The 18,927-nt window shown below is 39.7% G+C and overlaps 1 non-coding gene across 1 annotated transcript; it reads left to right on the forward strand.

Moving 5' to 3' along the window:
* Window positions 1-16,291: 16,291 nt before the first annotated feature.
* On the forward strand, window positions 16,292-16,399 carry LOC148554835 (small nucleolar RNA R71). The gene has a single exon (XR_015887712.1). It is a non-coding gene; the product is annotated as a small nucleolar RNA R71 (small nucleolar RNA).
* The last annotated feature ends 2,528 nt before the right edge of the window (window positions 16,400-18,927 follow it).

An 18,927-nucleotide genomic window follows, 5' to 3' on the forward strand; every position in this document is an offset into this window, starting at 1 on the left:
ATGGACTATTATATATTGCTGGAAAGCCCTGGATGTCTACTTTCCAACGCAATTAGAAGCGCTCCATTTCGAGTTCTGTAGCTCCAGAAAATCCACTTTGAGTGCAGGGAGGTCAGAATCCAACAGCATCAGCAGTCCTTCTTCAACCTCTGAATCTGATTTTTGCTCAAGTCCCTCAATTTCAGCCAGAAAATACCTGAAATCACAGAAAAACACACAAACTCATAGTAAAGTCCAGAAATGTGAATTTAACATAAAAACTAATGAAAACATCCCTAAAAGTAACTAGATCCTACTAAAAACATACTAAAAACAATGCCAAAAAGCGTATAAATTATCCGCTCATCACAACACCAAACTTAAATTGTTGCTTGTCCCCAAGCAACTGAAAATCAAATAGGATAAAAAGAAGAGAATATACTATAAATTCCAAACTATCAATGAAACAGAGCTTCAATCATATGAGCGGGACTTATAGCTTTTTGCCTCTTGAATAGTTTTGGCATCTCACTTTATCCATTGAAGTTTAGAATGATTGGCATCTATAGGAACTTCAGATTTCGAATATTGTTATTGACTCTCCTAGTTCAGTATGATGATTCTTGAACACAGCTTCTTTATGAGTCTTGGCCGTGGCCCTAAGCACTTTGTTTTCCAGTATTACCACCGGATACATAAATGCCACAGACACATAATTGGGTGAACCTTTTCAGATTGTGACTCAGCTTTGCTAAAGTCCCCAATTAGAGGTGTCCAGGGTTCTTAAGCACACTCTTTTTTTGCTTTGGACCTTGACTTTAACCGCTCAGTCTCAAGTTTTCACTTGACACCTACACGCCACAAGCACATGGATAGGGACAGCTTGGTTTAGCCGCTTAGACCAGGATTTTATTCCTTTAAGCCCTCCTATCCACTGATGCTCAAAGCCTTGGGATCATTTTTATTTGCCCTTGCCTTTTGGTTTTAAGGGTTATTGGCTTTTTGCTCTTGCCTCTTGGTTTTAAGAGCTTTTGGCTTTTTCTGCTTGCTTTTTTTCTTTTTCTTTCTATTTTTTTTCGCCTACTTTTATTTTTTTTTTCTGCAAGCTTTGTTCTTTGCTGCTTTTTCTTGCTTCAAGAATCATTTTTATGATTTTTCAGATTATCAAATAACATGTCTCCTAGTCATCATTCTTTCAAGAGCCAACATATTTAACATTCTTAAACAACAACTTCAAAAGACATATGCACTGTTCAAGCATACATTCAGAAAACAAGAAGTATTGTCACCACATCAATATAATTAAGCTAAGTTCAAGGATAAATTCGAAACTCATGTACTTCTTGTTCTTTTGAATTAAAACAGTTTTTTATTTAAGAGAGGTGATGGATTCACAGGACATTCATAACTTTTAGACATAGTTACTACTACTAATGATCATGTAATGAAGACACAAACACAGACAAGCACATAACATAGAAAACGAAAACAGGAGAAATAAGAACAAGGAATGAATCCACCTTAGTGATGGTGGCGTTTCCTTCTTGAGGAACCAATGATGTCCTTAAGCTCTTCTATGTCTCTTCCTTTTCTTTGTTGCTCCTCCCTCATTGCTTTTTGATCTTCTCTTATTTCATGAAGCATGATGGAGTGCTCTTGATGTTCTACCCTTAGTTGTCCCATATTGGAACTCAATTCTCCTAGGGAGGTGTTGATTTGCTCCCAATAGTTTTGTGGAGGAAAGTGCATTTGAGGCATCTCAGGGATCTCATGGAAATGAGCTTCTTGCGCCTCTTGAGCTCCATGACTGGGCTCTCTTGCTTGCTCCATCTTTTTCTTAGTGATGGGCTTGTCCTCTTTAATGAGGATATCTCCCTCTATGTCAATCCCAGCTGAATTGCATAGGTGGCAAATGAGGTGAGGAAAGGCTAACCTTGCCATGGTGGAGGACTTGTCAGCCACCTTGTAGAGTTCTTGAGGTATAATCTCATGAACTTCCACCTCTTCTCCAATCATGATGCTATGGATCATGATGGCCCGGTCTATAGTAACTTCAGACCGGTTGCTAGTGGGAATGATTGAGCATTGAATGAACTCCAACCATCCTCTAGCTGCAGGCTTGAGGTCCAATCTTCTTAGTTGAACCGGCTTGCTTTTGGAGTCAACCTTCCATTGAGCTCCTTCTACACATATGTCCATAAGGACTTGGTCCAACCTTTGATCAAAGTTGACTCTCCTTGTGTAGGGGCGTGCGTTCTCTTCCATGTATGGCAAGTTGAACGCCAACCTCACATTCTCCGGACTAAAATCTAAGTATTTCCCCCGAACCATTGTAACATAGTTCTTTGGATCCAGGTTCTTACTTTGATCATGGTTCTTGGTGATCCATGCATTGGCATAGAACTCTTGAACCATTAGGATGCCGACTTGTTGGATGGGATTTGTTAGAACTTCCCAACCTCTTCTTTAAATTTCATGTCGGATCTCCGGATACTCATTTCTTTTGAGTTTAAAAGGGACCTCAGGGATCACCTTCTTCTTGGCCACAACATCATAGAAGTGGTCTTGATGGGCTTTGGAGATGAACCTTTCCATCTCCCATGACTCAGATGTGGAAGCTTTTGTCTTCCCTTTCCCTCTTCTAGAGGATTCTCCGGTCTTAGATGCCATCAATGGTAATGGAAAAACAAAAAAGTTATGCTTTTACCACACCAAACTTAGAATATTACTCTCCCTCGAGCAATAAACAAAAGAATAGAAGAAGAAGAAGAAGAAATATGGAGAGGGAGAGGGAGATGTGGTTTCGGCCAAGAAGGGTGTAGAGGGGTGTGTTGTGTGAATTTGATGAAGAATGGAGGTTTTTATATAGGGAAGGAAGGGGGGGTTAAATTTCGGCCATATGGGTGGGTTTGGGTGGGAAATTGGTTTTGAATTTTGAAGGTAGGTGGAGTTTATGAGGTAGGTTTATGGGGAAGAGTGGATGGATGTGAGTGGTGAAGAGGTGATGGGGAAGAGAGTTTGAGGTGATTGGTGAAGGGTTTTTGGGGGAGAGTGTTTATGGGGTTGTGTGAAAGAAAGTGGTGAGAAGAAGTGAGTGGAGGTAGGTGGGGATCCTGTGGGGTCCACAGATCCTGAGTGGATCCTGTGGGATCCACAGATCCTGAGGTGTTCAAGGATTTACATCCCTGCACCCATTAGGCATGTAAAAATGCCTTTGTACCCAACTCTGGGCGTTCAGCGCCAGGTTGGTGGCCATTTTGGGCGTTCAACGCCCATTTGTATGCCATTTCTGGCGTTGAACGCCAGAACCATGCCTGTTCTGGCGTTCAGCGCCCAGAAGCTGCCCATTTTGGGCGTTCAGCGCCAGCACCATGCTCTGTTCTGGCGCTGAACGCCAGACAGATGCTCCTCCAGGGTGTGATTTTTCTTCTGCTGTTTTTGATTCCGTTTTCAATTTTTATATTTATTTTGTGACTTCCCATGATCATGAACCTACAAAGACATATAACTAAGAAAAAGTATAGTTAGATAAAAATTGGGTTGCCTCCCAACAAGCGCTTCTTTAATGTCAATAGCTTGACAGTGGGCTCTCATGGAGCCTCACAGATGTGCAGAGCTTTGTTGAGACTCTCCAACACCAAACTTAGAGTTTGGATATGGGAGTTCAACACCAAACTTAGAGTTTGGTTGTGGCCTCCCAACACCAAACTTAGAGTTTGACTGTGGGGGCTCTGGTTGACTCTGCTTTGAGAGAAGCTTTTTCTGCTTCCTCTCCATGGTTGCAGAGGGAGATCCTTGAGTTTTAAACACAAGGGAGTTCTCATTCCATTGAAGGACTATTTCACCTCTGTCAACATCAATCACAGCTCTTGCTGTGGCCAGGAAAGGTCTTCCTAGGATGATGGATTCATCCTCTTCCTTTCCAGTATCCAGGACTATGAAATCAGTAGGTATGTAAAGGCCCTCAACCTTTACTAATACATCTTCTACTTGTCCATAAGCCTATTTTCTTGAGCTGTCTGCCATCTCTAGTGAGATATTAGCAGCTTGCACCCCATAGATTCCCAGTTTCTCTATTACAAAGAGGGGCATGAGGTTTATTCCTGAACCAAGGTCACATAGAGCCTTAAAGATCATGGTGCCTATGGTACAGGGTATTATGAACTTTCCAGGATCCTGTCTCTTCTGAGGTAATATCAGTTGATCCAGATTACTTAGTTCATTGATGAATGATGAGCGGATATTTTATACGCTTTTTGGGGATAATTTCATATAGTTTTGAGTATGTTTTAGTTAGTTTTTAGTCTATTTTTATTAGTTTTTAGGAAAAATTCATATTTCTGGACTTTACTATGAGTTGTGTATTTTTCTGTAATTTCAGGTATTTTTCTGGCTGAAATTGAAGGAGCTGAGCAAAAATCTGATTTAGGCTGAAAAAGGACTGCTGATGCTGTTGGATTCTGACCTCCCTGCACTCAAAGTGGATTTTCTGGAGTTACAGAACTTGAAATGGCATACTTCGAATTGCGTTGGAAAGTAGACATCCAGGGCTTTCCAGAAATATATAATAGTCCATACTTTGCACAAGGATAAATGACGTAAACTGGCGTTCAACGCCAGTTCTCTGCCCAATTCTGGCGTCCAGCGCCAGAAAAGGATCAAAAGCTGGAGTTGAACGCCCAAACTGGCATAAAAACTGGCGTTCAACTCCACAAATGGCCTCTGCACGTGAATTGCTTAAGTCTCAGCCCAGCACACACCAAGTGGGCCCCAGAAGTGGATCTCTGCATCATCCATCATAGTCTACTCATATTTTGTAACCCTAGGCTACTAGTTTAGTATTTAAACAACTTTTAGAGACTTATTTTGTATCTCATGACATTTTTAGATCTAAACTTTGTATTCTCTGACGGCATGAGTCTCTAAACCCCATTGTTGGGGGTGAGGAGCTCTGCTGTGTCTCGATGAATTAATGCAAGTATTTCTGTTTTCCATTCAAACACGCTTGTTCCTAGCTAAGATGTTCATTCGCGCTTAACTGTGATAAAGGTGATGATCTGTGACATTCATCACCCTCCTCAAACCACGAACGTGTGCCTGACAACCACCTCCGTTCTATATCCGATTGAATGAGTATCTCTTAGATTCCTTAATCAGAATCTTCGTGGTATAAGCTAGAACTGATGGTGGCATTCATGAGAATCCGAAAAGTCTAAACCTTGTCTGTGGTATTCCGAGTAGGATTCAAGGATTGAATGACTGTGACGAGCTTCAAACTCCTGAAGGCTGGGCGTTAGTGACAGACGCAAAAGGATAGTAAATCCTATTCCAACCGGATCGAGAACCAACCGGTGATTAGCCGTGCTGTGACAGAGCGCGTGAGCATAGTTTTCACTGGAAGGATGGAAGGTAGCCATTGACAACGGTGATCCACCAACACACAGCTTGCCATAGGAGGACGTGCGTGCATGAACAAGAAGACAGAGGAAAGCAGAGATTCAGAAAACAAAGCATCTCCAAAACTCCAACATATTCTCCATTACTGCACAACAAGTAACCTTTAATTTATGCTCTCTTGGTTATTCGCAATTCAACTGATAAACATAATTGACTTCCTGACTAAGATTTACAAGATAACCATAGATTGCTTCAAACCAACAATCTCCGTGGGATTCGACCCTTACTCACGTGAGGTATTACTTGGACGACCCAGTGCACTTGCTGGTTAGTGGTACGCATTGTGAAAAGTGTGATTCACAATTCGTGCACCAAGTTTTTGGCGCCGTTGCCGGGGATTGTTCGTGTTTGAACAACTGACGGATTATTTTGTTGCTTAGATTAGAAAAAAATTCTCTTTTTTTTGGTTTAGAGTCTTTTATTATTTATCCCTTGTTAAAACACTTTAAATTTATAGCTCAGTTAGTTAGAACGTGGTGTTTATGTTCATGGTAATTGGCTATCATATTTTTAAAACCTTCTTCAAAAATCATTTTTCTATTAAATCCTGTGCCAAACTTTAAGTTTGGTGTTTTCTTGTTGATTTTTCTTAAAATTTTTGAAAATTTCCATAACTCATTTGGCTAGAGCGTTAATCTGTGTTCTTGGTAATTGGGTTAGAGTCTTTTATATTCTTTTCAAAACCTTCTTTTTCATAAATAATATTTTCTCTATTAAATTTTGTGCCAAACTTTAAGTTTGGTGTTTTCCTGTTGATTTCCTTTGATTTTCGAAAATTTTGATTTGGTCTTGATCTTAAAATTTTTAAGTTTGGTGTTCCTTGGTGTTTTCTCTCCAAATTTTTCGAAAACAAGGAGCACTAGATCTAAAAATTTTAAATCTTGTGCTATCCTATTGTTTTTCTCTTTCCTCACTAAATTCAAAAATATCTTTTCTCTCTACTTTCAAAACAAATTTTCGAAAATTAAATAAAAAAAAAATTTTCAGATTTTTTTTAAAAATTTAAAATCTTTTCCAAATCATATCTTTTTCAAAACTTCCTAACCACTTTCTCTCTCCTCATTTTTTCGAAAATCTTCACCTATTTTTATTTATTTTATTTTAATTTATTTTATTTTCGAAATAAAAAAAATAATAAATAAATAAAATAAAATAAATAAAAAGGTAAATCAATCCAAGTTATATCCCTTTATCCATCATGGACATAAGTGGAAATGAACAGTCCAGGAGGACTCTGGGGTCATATTCTAACCCCTCTACTGCTTCATATGGGAGTAGCATCTGCATACCCTCCATTGGAGTTAGTAGCTTTGAGTTGAATCCTCAGCTCATTATCATGGTGCAGCAAAGTTGTCAGTATTCCGGTCTTCCACAGGAAGAACCTACAGAGTTTCTGGCATAATTTTTACAAATTGCTGACACAGTGCATGATAAGGAAATAGATCAGGATGTCTACAGACTATTACTGTTTCCATTTGCTGTAAAAGATCAAGCTAAGAGGTGGTTAAATAACCAACCTAAGGCCAGCATAAGAACATGGAAACAGCTGACAGAAAAATTCCTGAATCAGTATTTTCCTCCAAAAAGGATGACACAGCTAAGGCTGGACATCCAAGGCTTTAAACAAGGAGATAATGAATCTCTTTATGATGCCTGGGAGAGATACAGAGAGATGCTACAAAAATGCCCTTCTGAAATGTTTTCAGAGTGGGTTCAGTTAGACATCTTCTACTATGGGCTTGCAGAAGGAGCTCAGATGTCTCTAGATTACTCAGCTGGTGGATCTATCCATATGAGAAAGACAATTGAAGAGACTCAAGAGCTCATTGATACAGTTGCCAGGAATCAGCATCTGTACCTAAGCAGCAACCCTTCCATGAATGAAGAGGTTAAAACAGTAACTGCTGAATTCAGTACTGTAAAACAAGCTGCTGAATTCAATCAGCAATTGGATTTTCTAACAAAGCAGCTAGCTGAATTCAAGGACAGGCTACAGGAGACAAGGATAGCTAATATACATATGGACGAACAGTTTAAGCAAACAAAGCAGCAGCTATCAAGGCAAATAGCAGAAGAATGCCAAGCAGTTCAATTAAGAAGTGGGAAAACATTAAATACCCCACCTCAAGGCATCAAAAATTCAAGAAATGAGCAACCCATCAAAGATTCACCTGAGGACAGTAAGAGCCCAGGGAAAAATAATTCTGGCGCTAAAACGCCAGAAAATAGGTGGAAGGCTAGCGCTGAACGCCCAGACCATGCCCAAAACTGGCGTTCAATGCCAGAAACAAGGCAGAATTGGCGTTCAACGCCAGAAATGGGCAAGAATCTGGCGTTGAACGCCCAAATGGGGGCAGAATCCAGCGTTGAACGCCCAAAATGGGCACATTTCTGGCGTTCAGGCGCCAGGAACAGACAGTGAGCTGGCGTCTAACATCACTCCAGCTTCTGACTCTGGCACTCAGTTGCCAGTGAGGGATCAGACACACACAAGTGCTGATAACAACCCCTCTAAAAAGGCTTCTTTAACCACTAAGGTTGAGGAATATAAAGCCAAGATACCTTATCCTCAAAAACTCCGGAAAGAAGAGCAGGATAAGCAATTTGCTCGCTTTGCAGATTATCTAAGGACTCTTGAAATAAAGATTCCATTTGCAGAGGCACTTGAGCAAATACCTTCTTATGCCAAGTTCATGAAAGAGATCTTGAGTCATAAAAAGGAGTGGAGAGAAACAGAAAGAGTTCTCCTCACTGAAGAATGCAGTGCAGTCATCCTGAAAAGCTTTCCTGAAAAGCTTAAAGACCCTGGGAGTTTTCTGATACCATGCATACTAGAAGGTGATTGCACCAAGACAGCTTTATGCGATCTTGGGGCAAGCATCAACCTAATACCTGCATCCACTATCAGAAAGCTTGGTTTAACTGAAGAAGTTAAACCAACCCGGATATGTCTCCAACTTGCTGATGGTTCCACTAAATACCCATCAGGCATGATTGAAGACATGATTGTCAGAGTTGGGCCATTCGCCTTTCCCACTGACTTTGTTGTGCTGGAAATGGAGGAGCACAAGAATGCTACTCTCATTCTAGGAAGACCCTTCCTAGCAACTGGACGATCCCTCATTGACGTCCAACAGGGGGAAATAACCCTGAGAGTCAATGATGATGAGTTCAAGTTGAACGCTGTCAAAGCCATGCAGCATCCAGACACATCAACAGACTGCATGAAAGTTGATCTCATTGACTCTTTGGTAGAAGAGATCACATGGCTGAGAGTCTCGAATCAGAGTTGGAAGACATCTTTAAAGATGTTCAGCCTGATTTAGAGGATTCAGAGGACATGAAAGAGCCTCTGAACTTTCTTCTGAAAGAGGAAAAACCTCCTAAACTCGAACTCAAGCCACTACCACCATCCTTGAAATATGCATTTCTGGGAGAAGGTGACACTTTTCCAGTGATCATAAGCTCTGCTTTAAATTCACAGGAAGAGGAAGCACTTATTCAAGTGCTAAGGACACACAAGACAGCTCTTGGGTGGTCCATAGGAGACCTTAAGGGCATAAGCCCAGCTAGATGCATGCACAAAATCTTATTGGAGGATAATGCCAAACCAGTGGTTCAACCACAGAGGCGGTTAAATCCAGCCATGAAGGAAGTGGTGCAGAAAGAGGTCACCAAATTATTGGAGGCTGGGATTATTTATCCCATTTCTGATAGCCCCTGGGTGAGCCCTGTTCAAGTCGTCCCAAAAAAGGGAGGCATGACAGTGATTCATAATGAAAAAAATGAACTGGTTCCTACAAGAACAGTTACAGGGTGGCGCATGTGTATTGACTACAGAAGGCTCAATACAGCCACCAGAAAGGATCATTTTCCTTTACCATTCATAGACCAGATGCTAGAAAGACTAGCAGGTCATGATTATTACTGCTTTTTGGATGGCTATTCAGGCTATAACCAGATTGCAGTGGATCCCCAGGATCAAGAGAAAACAACATTCACATGTCCATCTGGAGTGTTTGCTTATAGAAGGATGCCCTTTGGGCTATGTAATGCGCCTGCAACCTTCCAGAGATGCATGCTCTCTATTTTCTCTGACATGGTGGAAAAATTTCTGGAAGTCTTCATGGATGACTTCTCAGTATATGGAGACTCATTCAGCTCTTGTCTTGATCACCTGAAACTTGTTCTGAAAAGATGCCAAGAAACCAACCTAGTTTTAAACTGGGAAAAGTGTCACTTCATGGTGACTGAAGGAATTGTTCTTGGGCATAAAATCTCAAACAAGGGAATAGAGGTGGATCAAGCAAAAATAGAGGTAATTGAAAAATTACCACCACCTGCCAATGTTAAGGCAATCAGAAGCTTTCTGGGGCATGCAGGATTCTATAGGAGGTTTATAAAGGATTTTTCAAAAATCGCAAAACCTCTAAGCAATCTGCTAGCTGCTGACACGCCATTTGTGTTTGACACAGAGTGCCTGCAGGCGTTTGAAACGCTGAAAGCTAAGCTGGTCACAGCACCAGTCATTTCTGCACCAGACTGGACATTACCATTTGAGCTAATGTGTGATGCCAGTGATCATGCCATTGGTGCAGTATTGGGATAGAGGCATGACAAGCTTCTGCATGTCATTTATTATGCCAGTCGCGTTCTAAATGATGCCCAGAAAAATTACACAACCACAGAAAAAGAACTACTTGCAGTGGTTTACGCCATTGACAAGTTCAGATCATACTTAGTAGGATCAAAAGTGATTGTGTATACTGACCATGCTGCTCTTAAATATCTACTCACAAAGCAGGATTCAAAACCCAGGCTCATCAGATGGGTATTGCTTCTGCAAGAGTTTGATATAGAAATAAGAGACAGAAAAGGGACAGAGAACCAAGTGGCTGATCATCTGTCCCGGATAGAGCCAGTGGAAGGGACGTCCCTCCCTTCTCTTGAGATCTCTGAGACGTTTCCTGATGAGCATTTATTCGCCATTCAGGAAGCACCATGGTTTGCCGATATTGCAAACTATAAAGCTGCAAGGTTCATACCCAAGGAGTACAACAGGATACAAAAGAAGAAATTAATTACTGATGCAAAGTACTACTTGTGGGATGAACCTTATCTCTTTAAGAGATGTGCAGACGGAATTATCCGTAGGTGTGTGCCTAGAGAAGAAGCACAGAGGATCCTGTGGCATTGCCACGGATCTCAATATGGAGGCCATTTCGGAGGTGAGCGAACAGCCACCAAGGTCCTCCAATGTGGCTTCTATTGGCCCACACTCTATAAAGATTCCCGAGAGTTTGTACGTAATTGTGACAGTTGCCAAAGAGCTGGTAATCTGCCTCATGGTTATGCCATGCCTCAACAAGGAATCTTGGAAATTGAGTTGTTTGACGTATGGGGAATTGACTTCATGGGACCTTTCCCACCATCATATTCAAACACTTATATTCTGGTGGCAGTTGACTATGTATCAAAATGGGTTGAGGCTATTGCCACACCCACCAATGATACTAAAACAGTGCTGAAGTTCCTCCAGAAACATATCTTTAGCAGGTTTGGTGTCCCTAGAGTGTTAATCAGTGATGGGGGCACTCACTTCTGCAATAAACAGCTTTACTCTGCCATGGTTCGGTATGGAATTCGCCACAAGGTGGCCACTCCATATCATCCACAAACCAATGGGCAAGCTGAAGTCTCTAACAGAGAATTAAAGAGAATCCTAGAATGGACAGTAAATACCCGTAGAAAGGATTGGGCACGGAGCTTGGATGATGCTCTGTGGGCTTACAGAACAGCATTCAAAACCCCTATAGGGACCTCTCCATACCAACTCGTGTATGGTAAGGCATGTCACCTGCCCGTGGAACTGGAACATAAGGCCTACTGGGCAACCAGATTCCTAAAGTTTGATGCCAAATTAGCAGGAGAAAAACGATTGCTCCAGCTAAATGAGCTAGAGGAATTCAGATTCACAGCTTTCGAAAATGCCAAGCTTTATAAAGAAAAATAAAAAAAATGGCATGACAGAAAGCTGTCATCTAGAATCTTTGAACCAGGACAAAAGGTTCTGTTGTTTAACTCTAGACTCAGGCTATTCCCCGGGAAACTGAAATCCCGGTGGAGGGGACCATATGTGATTACAAGTGTATCACCATATGGTTATGTGGAGCTTCAAGATATTGATTCTGATAAGACGTTCATTGTCAATGGACAGAGAATCAAGCATTATCTAGAAGGCAACATTGAGCAAGAATGCTCAAGGCTGAAGCTAGATTAAAAGCTCAGCAAGGTCCAGCTAAGGACATTAAAGAAGCGCGTGTTGGGAGGCAACCCAATTTTTATTTACTTTCATGGTTTTTCATGTTTTATTAGGTTCATGATCATGTGGAGTCACAAAACAAATAGTAAAAATTGAAAACGGAATAAAAAAAAAACAGCAGAAGAAAAATCACACCTTGGAGGAAGCACCTGTCTGGCGTTCAACGCCAGAACAGAGCATGGTTCTGGCGCTGAACGCCCAAAATGGGCAACATCCTGGCGCTGAACGCCCAGAACAAGCATGGTTCTGGCGTTCAACGCCAGAAATGGCTAGTAAATGGGCATTGAACGCCCAAAATGGGCACCAACCTGGCGCTGAACGCCCAGAGTTGTGTGCAAGGGCATTTTGCATGCCCAAATTGGTGCAGGGATGTAAATGCCTTGACACCTCAAGATCTGTAGACCTCACAGGATCATTTCAAGATCTGTGGACCCCACAGGATCCCCATCTTCCCTCCTCATAATCCTAGTTTTTTCTTTCCACATCTTCTTTTTCATCTATTCCCTCTTCTTTTGCTCGAGGGCGAGCAACATTCTAAGTTTGGTGTGGTAAAACAATTATGTGAAGGATCTATAGCTCAGTGGTAGAACATGTGGCTGCAAATCAAGGGATACCTCAGGGGATGCACTTCCCTCCACATAATTATTGGAAGCAACTGAGGATAGAAATACCAAAAATCACTAGGAATCAAGCCACAAAGGCAAGGAAGAGACATAAAAGAGCTCAAGAACATCATTGGTGCCTCAAGAAGGAAATGCCATCATCACTAAGGTGGACTCGTTCCTTGTTCTTACTTTCTCTGTTTTTCGTTTTCTCTATGTTAAGTGCTTATCTATGTTTGTGTCTTCATTACATGATCATTAGTAGTAATTAGTATCTAGTTTGATTTTATCCCCAATTAAGTTATAGTCTAGTTTTCTCATCATCAGCAAACATGAATAAAATAGTAGATCTTTTGAATAAGAGGCAATAAAATTTCGAGTTGTTAATAAGAAAAATTCTAATTAGTAACATGTGGTGGCAACGCTTTCTGTCTTCTGAATGAATGCTTGAACAGTGCATATGTCTTTTGAATTTGTTGTTTAAGACTGTTAAATATGTTGGCTCTTGAAAGAATGATGAACATGAGACATGTTATTGATAATCTGAAAAATCATAAAAATGATTCTTGAAGTAAGAAAAAGCAGCAAAGAACAAAGCTTGCAAAAAAAAAAAAATTAATTTAGAAAGAAAAAGAAAAAGCAAGCAGAAAAAGCCAAAAGCTCTTAAAACCAAGAGGCAAGAGCAAACAGCCAATAACCCTTAAAACCAAAAGGCAAGGGCAAATAAAAAGGATCCCAAGGCTTTAAGCATCAGTGGATAGGAGGGCCTAAAGGAATAAAATCCTGGTCTAAGCGGCTAAACCAAGCTGTCCCTAACCATGTGCTTGTGGCGTGAAGGTGTCAAGTGAAAACTTGAGACTGAGCGGTTAAAGTCAAGGTCCAAAGCAAAAAGAAGAGTGTGCTTAAGAACTCTGGACACCTCTAATTGGGGACTTTAGCAAAGCTGAGTCACAATCTGAAAAGGTTCACCCAGTTATGTGTCTGTGGCATTTATGTATCCGGTGGTAATACTGGAAAACAAAGTGCTTAGGGCCACAGCCAAGACTCATAAAGAAGCTGTGTTCAAGAATCATCACACTGAACTAGGAGAATCAATAGCACTATCTAAATTCTGAGTTCCTATACATGCCAATCACTCTGAGCTTTAATGGATAAAGTGAGATGCCAAAACTGTTCGGAAGCAAAAAGCTACTAGCCCCGCTCATCTAATTAGAATCTGAGCTTCATGCAAAAAAAAAACTCTGAGATATTATTGCTTCTCAACCTATTAGTCTTCTATTTTATTTGTCTAGTTGCTTGAGGACAAGCAACAGTTTAAGTTTGGTGTTGTGATGAGCGGATATTTTATACGCTTTTTGGGGATAATTTCATATAGTTTTGAGTATGTTTTAGTTAGTTTTTAGTCTATTTTTATTAGTTTTTAGGAAAAATTCATATTTCTGGACTTTACTATGAGTTGTGTATTTTTCTGTAATTTCAGGTATTTTTCTGGCTGAAATTGAAGGAGCTGAGCAAAAATCTGATTTAGGCTGAAAAAGGACTGCTGATGCTGTTGGATTCTGACCTCCCTGCACTCAAAGTGGATTTTCTGGAGTTACAGAACTCGAAATGGCATGCTTCCAATTGCGTTGGAAAGTAGACATCCAGGGCTTTCCAGCAATATATAATAGTCCATACTTTGCACAAGGATAGATGACGTAAACTGGCGTTCAACGCCAGTTCTCTGCCCAATTCTGGCGTCCAGCGCCAGAAAAGGATCAAAAGCTGGAGTTGAACGCCCAAACTGGCATAAAAACTGGCGTTCAACTCCACAAATGGCCTCTGCACGTGAATTGCTTAAGTCTCAGCCCAGCACACACCAAGTGGGCCCCAGAAGTGGATCTCTGCATCATCCATCATAGTCTACTCATATTTTGTAACCCTAGGCTACTAGTTTAGTATTTAAACAACTTTTAGAGACTTATTTTGTATCTCATGACATTTTTAGATCTAAACTTTGTATTCTCTGACGGCATGAGTCTCTAAACCCCATTGTTGGGGGTGAGGAGCTCTGCTGTGTCTCGATGAATTAATGCAAGTATTTCTGTTTTCCATTCAAACACGCTTGTTCCTAGCTAAGATGTTCATTCGCGCTTAACTGTGATAAAGGTGATGATCTGTGACATTCATCACCCTCCTCAAACCACGAACGTGTGCCTGACAACCACCTCCGTTCTATATCCGATTGAATGAGTATCTCTTAGATTCCTTAATCAGAATCTTCGTGGTATAAGCTAGAACTGATGGCGGCATTCATGAGAATCCGGAAAGTCTAAACCTTGTCTGTGGTATTCCGAGTAGGATTCAAGGATTGAATGACTGTGACGAGCTTCAAACTCCTGAAGGCTGGGCGTTAGTGACAGACGCAAAAGGATAGTAAATCCTATTCCAACCGGATCGAGAACCAACCGGTGATTAGCCGTGCTGTGACAGAGCGCGTGAGCATAGTTTTCACTGGAAGGATGGAAGGTAGCCATTGACAACGGTGATCCACCAACACACAGCTTGCCATAGGAGGACGTGCGTGCGTGAACAAGAAGACAGAGGAAAGCAGAGATTCAGAAAATAAAGCATCTCCAAAACTCCAACATATTCTCCATTACTGCACAACAAGTAACCTTTAATTTATGCTCTCTTGGTTATTCGCAATTCAACTGATAAACATAATTGACTTCCTGACTAAGATTTACAAGATAACCATAGATTGCTTCAAACCAACAATCTCCGTGGGATTTGACCCTTACTCACGTGAGGTATTACTTGGACGACCCAGTGCACTTGCTGGTTAGTGGTACGCATTGTGAAAAGTGTGATTCACAATTCGTGCACCAATGAACAAGGGAGGTTCAACTTCCCAAGTATCAATGCCAAATAATTTGGCATTCAGCTTCATGATTGCACCAAGAAACTTGGCAGTTTGCTCTTTAGTAACATCCTCATTCTCTTCAGAAGAGGAATACTCATCAGAGCTCATGAAGGGCATAAGGAGGTTCAATGGAATCTCTATGGTCTCTAGATGAGCCTCAGAGTCCTTTGGTTCCTCAGGGGGAAGCTCCTTATTTATCACTGGACGTCCCAGGAGGTCTTCCTCCTTGGGATTCACGTCCTCTCCTCTCCTCACAGGTTCGGCCATGGCGCTTATGTCAATGGCCTTGCACTCTCCTTTTGGATTCTCTTCTGTATTGCTTGGGAGAGTACTAGGAGGGATTTCAGTGATCCTCTTACTCAGCTGGCCTACTTGTGCTTCCAAATTTCTAATGGAAGACCTTGTTTCATTCATGAAACTTACAGTGGCCTTGGATAGATCAGAGACTAAGTTTGCCAAATTAGAAGTATTTTGTTCAGAGTTCTCTGTCTGTTGCTGAGTGGATGATGGAAAAGGTTTATTATTGTTAAACCTATTTCTTCCACCATTATTAAAGCCTTGTTGAGGCTTTTGATCCTTCCATGAGAAATTTGGATGATTTCTCCATGATGAGTTATAGGTGTTTCCATAAGGTTCACCTAAGTAATTCACCTCTGCTATTGCAGGGTTCTCAGGATCATAAGCTTCTTCTTCATAAGAAGCCTCTTGAGTACTGTTGGATGCAGCTTGCACTCCATTCAGACTCTGAGAAATCATATTGACTTGCTGAGTCAATATTTTATTCTGAGCCAATATGGCATTTAGAGTATCAACTTCAAGAACTCCCTTCTTCATAGGCGTCCCATTACTCACAGGATTCCTTTCAGAAGTATACATGAACTGGTTATTAGCAACCATGTCAATGAGTTCTTGAGCTTCTGCAGGCGTTTTCTTTAGGTGAATGGATCCACCTGCAGAGGTATCCAATGACATCTTTGATAACTCAGATAAACCGTCATAGAATATATCCAGGATGGTCCATTCTGAAAGCATGTCAGAAGGACACTTTTTGGTCAACTGTTTGTATCTTTCCCAAGCTTCATAGAGGGATTCACCTTCTTTCTGTCTGAAGGTTTGAACATCTGCTCTAAGCTTGCTCAGCTTTTGAGGAGGAAAGTACTTGGCTAAGAAAGCCGTGACCAGCTTATCCCAAGAGTTCAGGCTGTCTTTGGGTTGAGAATCCAACCATAATCTAGCTCTGTCTCTTACAGCAAAAGGGAAAAGCATGAGCCTGTAGACTTCAGGATCTACTCCGTTAGTCTTAACAGTATCACATATCTGCAAGAATTCAGTTAAGAACTAAAAAGGATCTTCAGATGGAAGTCCATGAAACTTGCAGTTCTGCTGCATCAGAGAAACTAACTGAGGTTTCAGCTCAAAGTTGTTTGCTCCAATGGCAGGAATGGAGATGCTTCTTCCATGTAAATTGGAATTAGGTGCAGTAAAGTCACCAAGCATTCTCCTTGCATTGTTGTTGGGTTCGGCTGCCATTTCCTTTACTTGTTCGAAATTTTCAATCAAGTTGTCTCTGGATTGTTGTAATTTAGCTTCTCTTAGTTTCCTTTTCAGAGTCCCTTCAGGTTCTGGATTAGCTTCAACAAGAATGCCTTTTTCTCTGTCCCTGCTCATAAGAAAGAGAAGAGAACAAGAAAAGAAGAGGAATCCTCTATGTCACAGTAAAGAGGTTCCTTATTGTTAGTAGAAGAAAAGAAGAAGAAATTCGAACATAGATAGAAGAGGGGGTTCGAATTTGGTGATGATGTGAGGAAGAGATGTTAGTTAATGAATGAATAAATAGAATAAGATGAGAGAGAAGGAGGGAATTTTCGAAAATAATTTTTGAAAAAGAGTTAGTGATTTTTTTGAAAATGGTTTTTGAAAAAATGTTAGTAATTTTCGAAAATTCAAATTTAAAAATTAAAATAATTAATAAATTAAAAAGAAATTTTGAAAAAAGGGAGAAGATATTTTCGAAAATGAGAGAGAGAGAGTTAGTTAGGTAGTTTTGAAAAAGTTAAGAAACAAACAAAAAGTTAGTTAGTTAGTTGAAACAAATTTTGAAAGGATAAGAAGTTAGGAAGTTAGAAAAGATATTTTGAAAAGATATTTTTGAAAAAGATAAGATAAGAAGATATTTTTGAAAAGATATGATTGAAATTAGTTTTGAAAAATATTTGATTTTTAAAATCTCAATTAATGACTTGATTCATAAGAAATCACAAGATATGATTCTAGAACTTAAAGTTTGAATCTTTCTTAACAAGCAAGTAACAAACTTGAAATTTTTGAATCAAAACATTAATTGATTATGTTATTTTCGAAAATTTGATATAAAAATAAGAAAAAGATTTTTGAAAAATATTTTTGGAATTTTCGAAAATAACTAAGAATTTTGAAAAAGATTTGATTTTTGAAAAAGATTTTAAAAAAGATAAGATTTTCAAATTGAAAATTTGATTTGACTCATAAGAAACAACTTGATTTTAAAAATTTTTGAAAAAGTCAACTCAAATTTTCGAATTTGATGAGAGAAAAAGGGAAAGATATTTTTTTGATTTTTGAATTTTTATGATGCAAGAGGAAAACACTAAAAAGATGCAATGCATGAAATTTTTAGATAAAAATATGTGATGCATGCAAGAATGCTATGAATGTCAAGATGAACACCAAGAACACTATGAAGATTATGATGAACATCAAGAACACATTTTTAAAAAATTTTTAATGCAAAGAAAACATGCAAGACACCAAACTTAGAATTCTTTAATGCTTAGACATTAAGAATTCAAGAATGCATATGAAAAACATGAAAAGACACAAAACAAAAAATCATCAAGATCAAACAAGAAGGCTTACCAAGAACAACTTGAAGATCATGAAGAACACTATGAATGCATGATATTTTCGAAAAATGCAAGATGCATATGCAATTGACACCAAACTTATGATATGATGCAAGACTTAAACAAGAACACACAAACAATATTTTTGATTTTTATGATTTTCTAAATTTTTTTGGATTTTTCGAAAATTATATGAAAAAAAAAAAATAAGGATTCCAAAATTTTTAATATGAATTCCAGGAATCTTGCATTCTTAGTCTAAAGCTTCAGTCCAGGAATTAGATATGGCTCACTAGCCAGCCAAGCTTTCAAAGAAAGCTCCAGTCCAAAACACTAGACATGGCCAATGGCCAGCCAAGCTTCAGCATTTAACACCAGAGTATATTGCTCTTGATAACAAATTGCTGCTCATCATTTATCAAGTATGTAACTTACCTCTGATGGTTTGGAAGCCTCAGTCCAAAAGAATTTAGACATGGCTTTACAGCCAGCCAGGCTTCACATGCTTCATGAAACACTAGAATTCATTCTTAAAAATCTTGAATAAAATTTTTGAAAACATTTTTATTTTTTTCGAAAACAGATGAGAGATTTTTGAAAATATTTTTGAAATTTTTTTTTTGAAAACAAAACGAAAAGAAAATTACCTAATCTGAGCAACAAGATGAGTCGTCAGTTGTCCAAACTCGAACAATCCCCGGCAACGGCGCCAAAAACTTGGTGCACGAAATTGTGATGTACAGGCTCAAACTATTCCTGGCACGTGAGCAACTTGGTACG

Source organism: Arachis ipaensis, chromosome B6, assembly GCF_059453495.1.
Source record: "Arachis ipaensis isolate K30076 ecotype BB chromosome B6, ASM5945349v1, whole genome shotgun sequence".
NCBI lineage: Eukaryota > Viridiplantae > Streptophyta > Magnoliopsida > Fabales > Fabaceae > Arachis > Arachis ipaensis.